The sequence below is a fragment of the Watersipora subatra genome, chromosome 6 (genome assembly GCF_963576615.1).
Source record: "Watersipora subatra chromosome 6, tzWatSuba1.1, whole genome shotgun sequence".
Lineage (NCBI taxonomy): Eukaryota > Metazoa > Bryozoa > Gymnolaemata > Cheilostomatida > Watersiporidae > Watersipora > Watersipora subatra.
Genome location: NC_088713.1, coordinates 26328620 through 26340641, shown reverse-complemented (window position 1 = coordinate 26340641; position 12022 = coordinate 26328620).

The following is a 12022-nucleotide window of genomic DNA, read 5'->3' as shown; positions in this document are numbered from 1 at the left end:
TTTTTATTGAATGGTAGTAATAGCAGCTGTACACTTTCCAATAGTTGTGTAAGAAAAATGTGTCACATTGCGAGGGTTTTGAACTTGCACCCTTTTGGCTCGGGAGACCATGCTTTTAAGAGTGACTTGCAACAATATTCACATTACAGTTATTTGGTATCAAAATACTCACCATGTCTTACTTTGCTGTGTTATAGGTACAAAATATGTGGAAATGTGATCACAAGCTCTTTAAAGCTAACAATAACAGTTAATCGCAGCCATCACAAGAACATCGTAAATTGGAATCTCTTTCCAAAGCGACTCAAATGGGACATAGTTAAAAATGATGGCTTCTGTTTAAACTTTTATACAACCTCAATCGTCGAAATGTTTTCACAAATATACTTAATGAATTCAATCAAACCGTGTATATTGCCCTTACGCATCTATTTCATCATTTTAATGCTGTAACCTTGAGCAGTGACATCTCAAAACCTGCCGTAAAAAAATGTTTAATTTTTTTATATTAGATCGGAGGAGTGCATATCATCCTTTGCTAATCATGATGAGCCTGTTGGTCACCTGTGATAGTCAACAAATTCTGCAGAAATTGTTTGCGACGTCTCGCATGAAATATGAGTTGCGCGATCAGATTACGACTAGATAAATAAATGTATTTTTTGTGTGAAATCTTTTAAAGTTTTATTGCTTCATTTATGATAATGACCTACTTCATTTGCATTTTATTTTTTCTGTATTTTGGAAACAAGTGTGATTGGGAGGCTGCTTGCTCCAACCTAGATGACTACAGTAAACTTCCACTGGTAAAAGGACCTTGTAGTGCTCAGCTGAACTGGGGCAGCAGCAACGACAGTGGTGTTGGAGTTCATCTCCACCAGAACTCTAACAGTTTTTACTAAGTTAAGGTGGTCAGGAAGGAGATAATTGAGGTTCATTTATGGAAGATGCGGAAAGAATGAGAACTGATTATTTTAAGCGAAACTGACAATTCCTGTCTGTGCATCTAAATCGACCCTGTTACTACTTGATTGTCATAACAACTGGTTTTTATTAAAACTTGACAGCTACAACTCCATGAGATAGATTAACAGGCTATATGCATTGTCTACAGGTTAAATTTAACTTTCACTTTATCAAGCAAACAACTATAAACTCTTTGGGAAAACCACGCTCCGTGTAGTGAGGCTCGCTATACCTTTTGTATATGGCCAAGAGTCACATGGTACGGCTTTAGTAGACTCTGTGTAAAGTGATTCGGATTAGTGAGTAGTTGGTTAATTAATTATCATAATGTGTCTGTAATTAAACAAATGGAAACTATTATCTACATGTGTTGAGCCAATACAAAATGTGTTTACAATCCATCCTGCTTTCAGTTTCTTTTGGTAAAGACCTAATTTTTTATAACAATTTCTTCTTAACGATGCCCAGTTGTGTCAGACACATTACAGTTAGAGATGTTTCAATAATTCTATATCTATGAGATTTTTATGTTGTATCTATGATATCTATGGGGTCTCTATTGAACATTACTATTCCTGAAAGTGATTATTTTTAGCATTAAAATAACGCCTTGAGCTATAAAGATATTGATAACTCATATAATATCGTATCGGACATGCTCACGAAAATTGTGAAAAAATAGCTCGAAAAAGGTTAGAGCTCATTCCGCAACACATTTGTGATTAAATCGGGATCAAAAAATAAATAATTACGTTTAGTAGTGAAAGAGTTAATTAAGAAATATTAACTATAATAGGTGCAAGGTATGTCTGAAGTCAAGGTAGAGTTTACGATAAAGTATTGCGCTGCACAGGATTCAAACCCGTGACATTCAGCTTAGTAGGCAGACACTGTATTACCTGCATCAATTTACCCTCTTTCTCTGTGCTCCATCATAATACTGTATAATCTGTTACCATACTCTAGATACCCAGGATATTCTGGAATATCCTGGGTATTTTTGAGTATGAATATCTACTAGTAAATGCTAGTAGGTATTCATATTATATATAAGTGTTTCATGTGTTCATGTTATCATAGCAGGATAGCAGCTGAGACTTTATTCACTTTATTATACCGAATTAGCTCCAAAGGTCGTTTTTAGCTTCCAATTTCTGAACAAGGGCTTTTGTTTTTATTTTCTAGTAATTGTCTTCACAAGCTATATTATTCTTTTTATTGCATTCAGAGTTATGTTATAAAAATATGCTTTAAAAATTAATATTAAAATTTAATGATTTGGTAAGTTATTTGAGCTCTTTATTATTAATATATTTTATTTATTTAAAATTTCAACTCGCTGAAAAATCATTTTCCACTTTAACAAACTATCCCTGGGTTGACTCTTTTAAGATTTCTACAATGCGCACATCTATGCAAGTTAGTGGAAAACCTGTGACAGAAAGTAACTCTTTTTACTAACCAGCTTTTACCACCGGATCTGTGTGTACTAGAACAGTAAACTATCATAGCAATGTGACTAGTTATTGTCATATGGGATCATCAAGGATAATAACTAGTTATGCTAGGGCAGTCAATTAGTGCAGGTAATAATGCACTGGGTAGCCAAGCTTAAGGGTGTGAGTTCAAATCCTGGTGAAAGCATTTCTTTTCTGTAACATTTTAGCAAGACTTCAGACATACAGACACACAGGTGAACCTGGCTCTTATTATAGTAAAGATAATGGAATACACATTCATGTAGATATATTTTACCAGCAGGAATGAGTGGCCGCTGTCTTAAAAATATGATTCTTCAGCGCAACGGTTGGTAAACTTTTTCAACCAGTGGGCCACCTTGACTTTCCAATTTTGACAGTTGGGCTGGGTCAACACAAAATATGATCACTAGATGATTTACCAAGTTATGTAATAATAATCCATCAAATGTTGCGAAAATAAAGTCAAAAGTTTTTGAAGTTACCTATAAGTACATCATGGTGTTCCCAAAACACATCCCAACCAAATGAAAAATAATGAGGGTATGAATAGCTGAAGTTATCTCCTCGATAGTCGATGCCCATAGATTTATTTTGTGCATATCTTTTAAAGCTTTTGCTCTATGTCCTTATCTCTTTGCTGGCTGAGAGCTCTCGTAGAACTTAAATTATCAACTTACTGTATTTAGACACAACGAGTAACAATAAATAATATGAAATATTAGCTACAATATTTTTATAAAGAACAGGAAGTAAAGCATGACAAGCCGTGTCTGATAACATTGTAAGATTTTACTCACAGTATTCACCCTTAAGATAACCTCAGGTAGTTTCTTTTTGTAATAGTTTAGTCTTTATTCTAATTTACCAGCTCTTCACTAATACTCACTAATTATTAACAGTAAAGTTTACTAGTAGATATATTTTAGTAAATTGAAATTAAAGTTTAGACCCAGAAGATTTCATCCTAACAATAATTTGTTGCCAGAAATTTTTTTGTTTTTACCCAACCGATTATCACAAAAAAATTAACCTAAATCTTGACTGGTCAATAAATATCGAAAATCTATTTTTGGCCAACTGAAAATGTTTAAAAAGGGGTGAAATGTAGTTTAAATTTTCTCAACTTGCAGAGTATTGTATGATTGAGACAATCAATTAGATTTAGATTGAGTGTGATTGCATCTTCTGAGACAGTACAAGCTCGCTGCTGCCATATAAACGATGAGAAATTAGCCATGCACATTTTTACCGCCATCAAATTTTGTCAATTTTAATAATGGAATATCCTGGCAGTCAGATCACTTAAAACATTAACAACAATTCAAATGAACAATTATATCGCTTTTAGATGAAAACCCCTAAAATTTTGTCCAAGTTCATCTCTGATTTTTAACACTAATGAAATTGTCTTTGGTTGCTATATCTAAAACACGAGCTGACAACTCCCGTTAAATCAAACCTTGACAGAAATTCTTTAGTGGTTTTTTTTCTTTGTAGACCAAAGCCGCGTGTGAGGATGCCTGCCCACCTACAGTTATTACTATAATATATGTACCTGTTGATACTTGTCAGCTATCACTGGTGGCAGGACTGTGCAGAAATAAATTAAGATCATGGGGAAATATAAGCAGTGAATATGTAGTATTTATATAATGAGGTTGTGAAGGAATGAAAATAGATTCTAGGGTTTAAAGTGATTGAAATGAGAACTGTTTAGTATTGTCAACAATTCAATATTTACTATAATAAGAGTTGTCTGTGTCTTTTCAAAGCCATGCTGAGAGCGTTAGGAAAAATGATTCATCACACGGCATCAGAAACTAGATGTTCAGCTTCCCAACTAATCTTGCTACCATCTGTGCTACTCGACCACTTGATTGTATTCTGGAATAATTGTACACATGCTTATTACATGTGACAACCTCTCATGGTGCATGGGACTGCCGATGTACCAGTTTGTGACCATTGTTTCATGCCTGTTTCTGATTTTGAGGCGAGTACCAAAAACATCATACTTCATAGTAATCCCCTTGTAGTATGAACAATAATGCATTTATCTCCCTTGTTTACATTGTTTTGTTAATTGCTGTAAATTGCTTGAGCTGGTTCAAACAATGCTAACAGAAGATGTTCATAAGGATGTTGAATCTACTTACTGAGAGATTTAGTGGTAGAAAGGAGGTGATTTGTTACGTACGTATGTACTTATGTTCATGAGCTGTAAGAGATTTTCATGTGTAATAATTAGGTGCGCAAGTATTTTTAAATGTGGAAATGTGGTCGAGTGGTGCAGCTGGTAGTATTCTGAACCTCTAAGTTTGATTCCCTCGCTGCTGATTCTCTATCTTGTCTCTCATCGATAGCTGCAAGCTTATTTGCTACTATATAATGAGCAATGTTTACGCTTGCGTCTATCATTGTTAAACATTTGCATTTGGCGAGTCCAACTTTTACATTTGACATACATGTAGATTTAAATACTCATCTTTCTGAACTTGGAGAAGAGTTGGTCATTTATTCAAAATGAAATGTTTGGACATTAAATGTATTATTGAGGTTTTCTTAATCCCTTTTCATTCATAACTTTTTTCATCAAGTCTACCTATTGAGATTTTAAACATATAAATATAGTATTCAAACAAGCATACATATGGTATTTTATATTTTAAAATGTTAAAAAACATACATTTTGTATTTTAAAATATTTTCATATTTTATATTACAACCAAAAGGTACAAACTATCAAATCCAGTATCTATACTACAGAGTGAATTGTGATGTCAAAGGTCAGCTGTTGTGCTCTCAGGTTCATGTAATTTATGGCTGGAAAATAGCAGCTAGTTATTCAGTTGGTAGGCCTTAAAAACCCTTGTAGTAGTTAATTATAATCTAAAATAGGCTACAGGCTCAATTTTTGTCACAAACTCTAAGAATGCTGACCAAGCTGAAAATGTACTGGGGATGTAAAAGATGAAAAGTGTTTGACTTAGACTCTGACACGATGTAGACGGCCGCGTAGTGACCTTGAAATAATTCCTCGCTACAAACCTGCTAAATCAAAACTAACAGTATTCTATTACCTTTGCAGTTTAGCAGTAGGTGAACTACAATAAAATCAGGCTTTAAATAGAATCCAGAGAATAGCACATAATTATACTTAGCAATGCATTATCTATAACCAGTGGGTATAGCATCAATTTCAGTGATGTCATAGTTTTTATGACAAAATGAAAATCATGACTCACTAAAAATGTTTAAGTTATCCAATCCTGCAAAAAAATGGTAAAGTCGCCCATGGGTCTAAACTCGCCTCAGTTTGAAGGGTAAAATGGACCAATAACTTCAGTAAAATCGTTCAGGTATCGACACCGAAACTTATGTTGGCAAATCAGCTGGTGTAAATGCAAATTTATATGCAATATTGCAATGGAAGGCTGCCAAAAAGAACAGGACAATGCCAGCAAGGCTCAGTAACAATTATAAGTCAGCTTACTAAGTCATCACTGGCGGGTCTGTGTGTAGCATGGTGACCAGTAGAGCAAGAAAAAGGCAGAGTTCATCACAAAGCTAAAGAACAAAAGAAGCACACACTAACCTTTGAGACATATGTCAGACATCAGTAACTGTTCTGAAAAAAGCAATGCCTACTTTGGCATTGAAACCATGAACTACTATGCCTATGAGGACAACTGTCGTTCTGGCTATAGGTTTTAAAATTTTGGAATAAAGATTCTATCCCCAAGATGATTCGATCTAAGACAATGCTGTTTGCTAGTTAGTCGCCCAACCCACTATTAATACTACAGAGATTGAATTGCTAGCTTGCCAATCTAAGTCAATATACTAGAGCAAGTACCTACCTGCTTTGCGTACGACGCTGGTCATAGCATAACGTTACGAGAAGCTGTTTGCTCACATTATTAAACGTACTGGCTAGTAGCGGGCAGGCTAATAGCGAAAAACTCTCACTACTTTTCATTGTTTATAAGACAAACCATTTTTCTCGTAATACTTAGTTTGAAAGTTAAAATGGCTAATGTTGTTATATGTTAAATACAAATCCAATTTTCTGTTCAAATGCTCTTCTACTACCCAGGCAAAGCTGGGTAGCACAGCTAGTTTATTTATAATCTTGATCAGATTTAACATAACCCAACAATGTATTGTCTATACAACGTAAGGAGAGACATGAGAACAGAATAGCCATTCAAAGCAGTAAGAGCCTCCATGCATTCATCCCCAGACTACAATACGAGTTTGTACAGCGCAGTCGTATAGAAAGCAATCCTGACTGCCAATCACAATCACCAAAGTTGTACACATAGCATATTTTCTTGTGGGTACTTGGCCCATTATCGGACAAGTTGAACAGTCGCAGTTTCCTAGTAGTTGTTCAAAAATGATTACCCTTCGGGGTTTTGAACTCGCAGCCTTTAGTTCACTAAATCAACGCTCTAACAGCTTCACCTCTGACGCATTGTTGGAAGATTTGACAGTTGAGATCTGTTTTGATACTGATGTAAAAGGAATAACCTTGCAGGAGATTCAAACTTGCGACCTTTGGCTCAGGAGACTGCTGCTCCAACACCTGCGTTAAAGAATGGCAAATCTTATTTGTATGACAAATGTCATACAAATAAGATTTACATTGCTTGAGCTTAAATTTTAGTATTTTTATTTTATGATAATTTTGTCTATCCACTTTCGTTTAAACTTAGTTTTTATATTTTATACACATTTCATTAGTACTTTGCACTAGCTATGTAAAGGTGGCACTCTATAAATTTAGCACACATAACCAGACCTGTTAACTAAGTTTCCATGACATTTCATTTAATCACGGATGTTCTCAGATAGCTGGGTTCTAGAAGTAATCGGAGCCTCTGAAAAATAAGTTTTAATATTTTTTCCATGTTTAATAAAACAGAAAGTATTGAGTAAAATATATACTCTAGAGGTTTTTTCTAGATCTTAAACACTAACAACAAAAGAAATAGAGCCATTTATATAATTTATACACTTGGTAAAATGACTGTTTTCAAGACATCATGGTCTTCCCTAAAAGAGGTAATTAGCTCAACGACAGCAAAAGGGCTGCACTATGCTTAGTCAGCGTTTGTAAATAGCTTGTACAACGCTGACAAAAAGTCACGTGAAGTAGATTATTCTTCAACAAATAATACCAAAAAGGTTAGTATAAAATGAGCATATGAAAGTGAATAAATGAGATGAAATGAGGAGAAAACAGACCAAACAGTCCAAGTGGCAGAGTACAAATACTACACTAACTTTTGAAGCAATTCTAATTGTGACCATATTATTTAGATGCTCATTATATGCTACGAACTGTTTGGACAATTTTTTACAATAATTTGTTGCGCAGGTGAGGATTATTATAATTATTACTGTTAAATATCCATTATATCAAAACCAGTAGGCCAGGCCAGGCCAAGTAGGCCAATATGCTGCTGATACAACAATATTCAAGATTGCACACAAAAGTCGTCATTGGTGTCCAGGAAAGGCTAGGAACTAGGCATGAAAAAACGGAAACTTCTCTTCATACTATGGAAAAGCGAACTTTAGTGACCAAGCGAGGCAAGACAACTACTAAACTGAGAGTTGAGCGTTCATATAAACACGCGAAGACAACTAGTGTCAGAATTATAGATATTTAATCGATCTTACAGAAATCCCTAGACTACATTGACAGTATTAGAGCCTGGAAAAATATTTCTTTGCTTGGCAAAAGGAGCCACTTTGAGAGTTCAAAGCATTTATTTGTTTTATGAGAGACTCGGTTAGAAGTCCTACCGCACACAAAAACAGAACTGCTAAAATACAACTATTTTATTATTTCTTTTTTAATTAAAATTCAGTAGCATTTCTTTGATTGTTGTCATATAACTTAAATTCAAATTAATTACCAGTTTTCAAAATGTTTTGCTCTATCTAAGAATAAGAATAAGATATACACAACTTTAACTCTCCTTGAGAATTTTTTACTTAAAAGTACCAGCTATTTTTTCTCAACAGTATCTATGAACCTAAACCTCATCTAAAACCTAGAAATAGAATTTTAGAGTATGTTTGGTTATACATACAGAGAAAAATTAACACAGACAAACGCTATTGGTTAAAATAATTAAAAAAGTTGTTTTTCGTATTTAATTCATGTTGCATTATTGTCTTTTGCTCATTAGAAACACTAAAGAATTATGCTTAAATTTATACTATGAATATTTCACTAAGTGACATTATAACCTCACAACACTTTTTTCCAAATCTGCAAAAGAAATCTCCACATATATAATTTATCACTACTGCAGGTCTTAATGTGTGAAATCATAACAGAAGTTTTTAAATATTATTAAAAGATCATAAAACCAGAACGAAAAATTACAATTACCAACATTTTTAAGTTGCTACTATTTGTTAGGTAAGCCAGCCGTACTGCTAATTACCTTACAAATTGTTAGAAAATTATACTGGTACGTGTGGCCAGAGCCATATTCTCTGGGGTGGCTTGTTGGCTGAGCCGCCCCAAACATCTAGCGATTTTTGCTGGATAAGTACTAAAGATTGCAGTCTAAGCTTACTCACTTGGAATTTCCCACAACTAATTTACGAGCAACTAGCGGTCTATATTGTCTCCGCAGCAATTTCGCCAAATGAGTGATCTTGTGAGACTTTGTTAAGATGCGGAAACTGAACTTTATTGTTTATGGTGGGGGTGTTAAGAAGACCCCCAAACTTGCATTTTCCTTATCATAACATAACCAAATCAAAATATCGATGAGGAGCACTAGGGGAGGCTCGTATAAATAATTTTCTAATTTTTCACATATATAAAGATGTTGAAATAGATACAGAATCAGTTGTGAAAGATTTCCCCCATGGACACATTGAAAGAACATGAGCTATTCCAACAAAAAAGTAATATCTCCTGTGCTGTCAATTTCCCTTGCAAAAGTCTGTAAGGGCAGGAGTTTTATGTAATAAGTTTATTATCGTTCGTTGAATAAAGAAAGAGTTTTGCTTTCCATGAACCATAAACAATATATTAATATAGATTTTGATGCTTACAATGAATTGCATTTATGTATACTTTGAGAGTTGTTGATGCTTGAAATTTCCAGAGCTTCGTGGTGCCGCACCGAACCTCGTTGAGGCTAACACCGCCGCCAAACCCCCAGATGTTCATAACATAGTTGTCCAACACTTGCCGCCCCAGCTTACCACCAGGGAATACAGCCCTGAGAGTGGCAAGAATAAATTCAGGTAGGCTTTTACTAAACGGCAAGAAACGTGACTCATTTACAGGTTGATTTTCAACAAAATTCACATTACAGTCATTTGGCATCAACACAATCACCATGTCTTACTTTGCTATGTTGTAGGTGCAACATATGTGGGAGTGTCCCTACAAGGTCTTAAAAGCTCAAAAACAAACAGTTAATTGCAGCCATCGCGAAAACGCTGTATATTGGAAATCCCTTCCAAAGCAGCTCAAATGGGGCCTAGCAGAACACAATGGTTTCTGTTTACGCTTTCATGCCACCTCATTTGTCGAAATAGTTTTACAAATATACTTCACGCATTCAATAGAGCAATGTCTATTGTCCAAATGCCTCTTCTTCATCATCATTGCAATGCTGTCACTTTGAGCACAAATATATCAAAACCTACTGTAAAAGTTTATTCAACTTTTTAACCTTAGCTTGAAGGAGTGTATATCATCTTCTGATAAACGTGAGCAGCCTGCTGGGCATCTGTTATAGTAAAAAATGGTTCGCGCTATATGGCAGAATGCAGGGGTCACATGATCAGATTACGAATAGACGATCAGATCAGGCTGAAATGAAACTGTAAACTGCATCTATTTGTGATAGGGCTTTCCGGTAGAACCCGAAGTGTTTTTCATAAACTAGTGCTACAAGATGTTTTATATTGAGCCTTTTATTAGCCTAAAATTTCATCTGATAACCTCTCACATCAAAACAACAACTACATTGTGTGATAACATCATCGAAATCAAGAGATTCCAAACTACGACATTTTTGTGATGTCTGTGATTAAATGTTCGTCTTTGAGCTTTTAAGAGCTTGTAATCACATTTTCATGAATTATGAACTTACAACACAGCAGGGTAAGACATGGTTATTCTTGTGATACCAAATAGCTGCAATGTGAATTCTGTTGAATGTTAACATTTAAGATGGCACTAACATGACAACGCTAACATGACGTGAAAATTCACGCCTCACTGATATCCTTACACTCTCCATTCAGTGAAATAATTAATGCTACCTAACGATCTTATATAATCTCCAGTCTGCACACGCGATGTATGTGCGCTCGATAGAAACGGAAAGCCTATTGTCAAGGGAGAAATTTTAAATAATTTAATTTTTTTACTAATTATGTTTATTTTAAATTTATTATAATAATGAATATAAAAAGTAGGCTAATAATGATAATTTGACATTTAAATAACAGTATGAAATGTACTGTTTGTGTGAGTTTCCTTTGAGTGAAATACTACAATGTTCTATGGTTTTATGGTTCTATGTGTAATGGTTAGCCTCTGGACCTTGAGTTCAATTTCTCCCAAGACAAATTTTGACCGCAGACAAAGTGGCACTTCTGCCCCACAAAAATCAGACCGTTACTATAAAGCAAAATTGAAATAGCAACTCAATCAATGGAGATGGGCCCTACTATAGTTATCCTTGCAATTTGTTTTGACAGTAAGGCGTTGCTGTATCGATGAGCCCAAGTATCAAGTATTATTGAGATTATGAAGCCTACTATCTCTTGTGGGCAACTATCTGCAGGTAATTATCTTATAATTGACAATAACACGCCAGTGGTTTGTTTCTAAGTGTCTTTGAACTCTATTTTTCTTCAAAGATCAAAATAACAATTATTCTGTCAAGGCTTACTAGCTCAAGCAAAAATAACAATATGCTTATACACTTAGCCCTATTTGTTATGGGCTTACTAGGTTAAATGAGTACGCATCTGTTAGGCGTGTAGTAGTAGCTTTTACTGTAAACAGGGGCGGCTGAGTTAGCTCTCTTCTCTCAGGGCTTTATGGCTTCCTGGCTTGCCGCCTCTTTTTTGGTGAATCGTGTTTGTTGAGTCTATCCTCGGCGAGCTGGTTGCTGCTGGCTCCTTGGCTATCTTGGGCTTATGTTAATTCTCCTATCTTGGCTCTTCCTTGCGGCGCCCCTTTGCCGTCTGGCTCGCTGCCAGCTTCTCCTTTGCGGCTCCCCTTTGCCGTCTGGCTCGCTGCCAGCATCTCCTTTGCCGGCTCCCCTTTGCCGTCTGGCTCGCTGCCAGCTTCTCCTTTGCGGCTCCCTTTGCCGTCTGGCTCGCTGCCAGCTTCTCCTTTGCCGGCTCCCCTTTGCCGTCTGGCTCGCTGCCAGCTTCTCCTTTGCGGGTCCCCTTTGCCGTCTGGCTCGCTGCCAGCTTCTCCCCCTCTTCCCTTGATTTTGCCCCTCTTTTATACTTGTCCTTGAGCCATTGTCGAATGTCATTGGTTGGTTGTGTTTTACTTGCGGTCTTTGCGT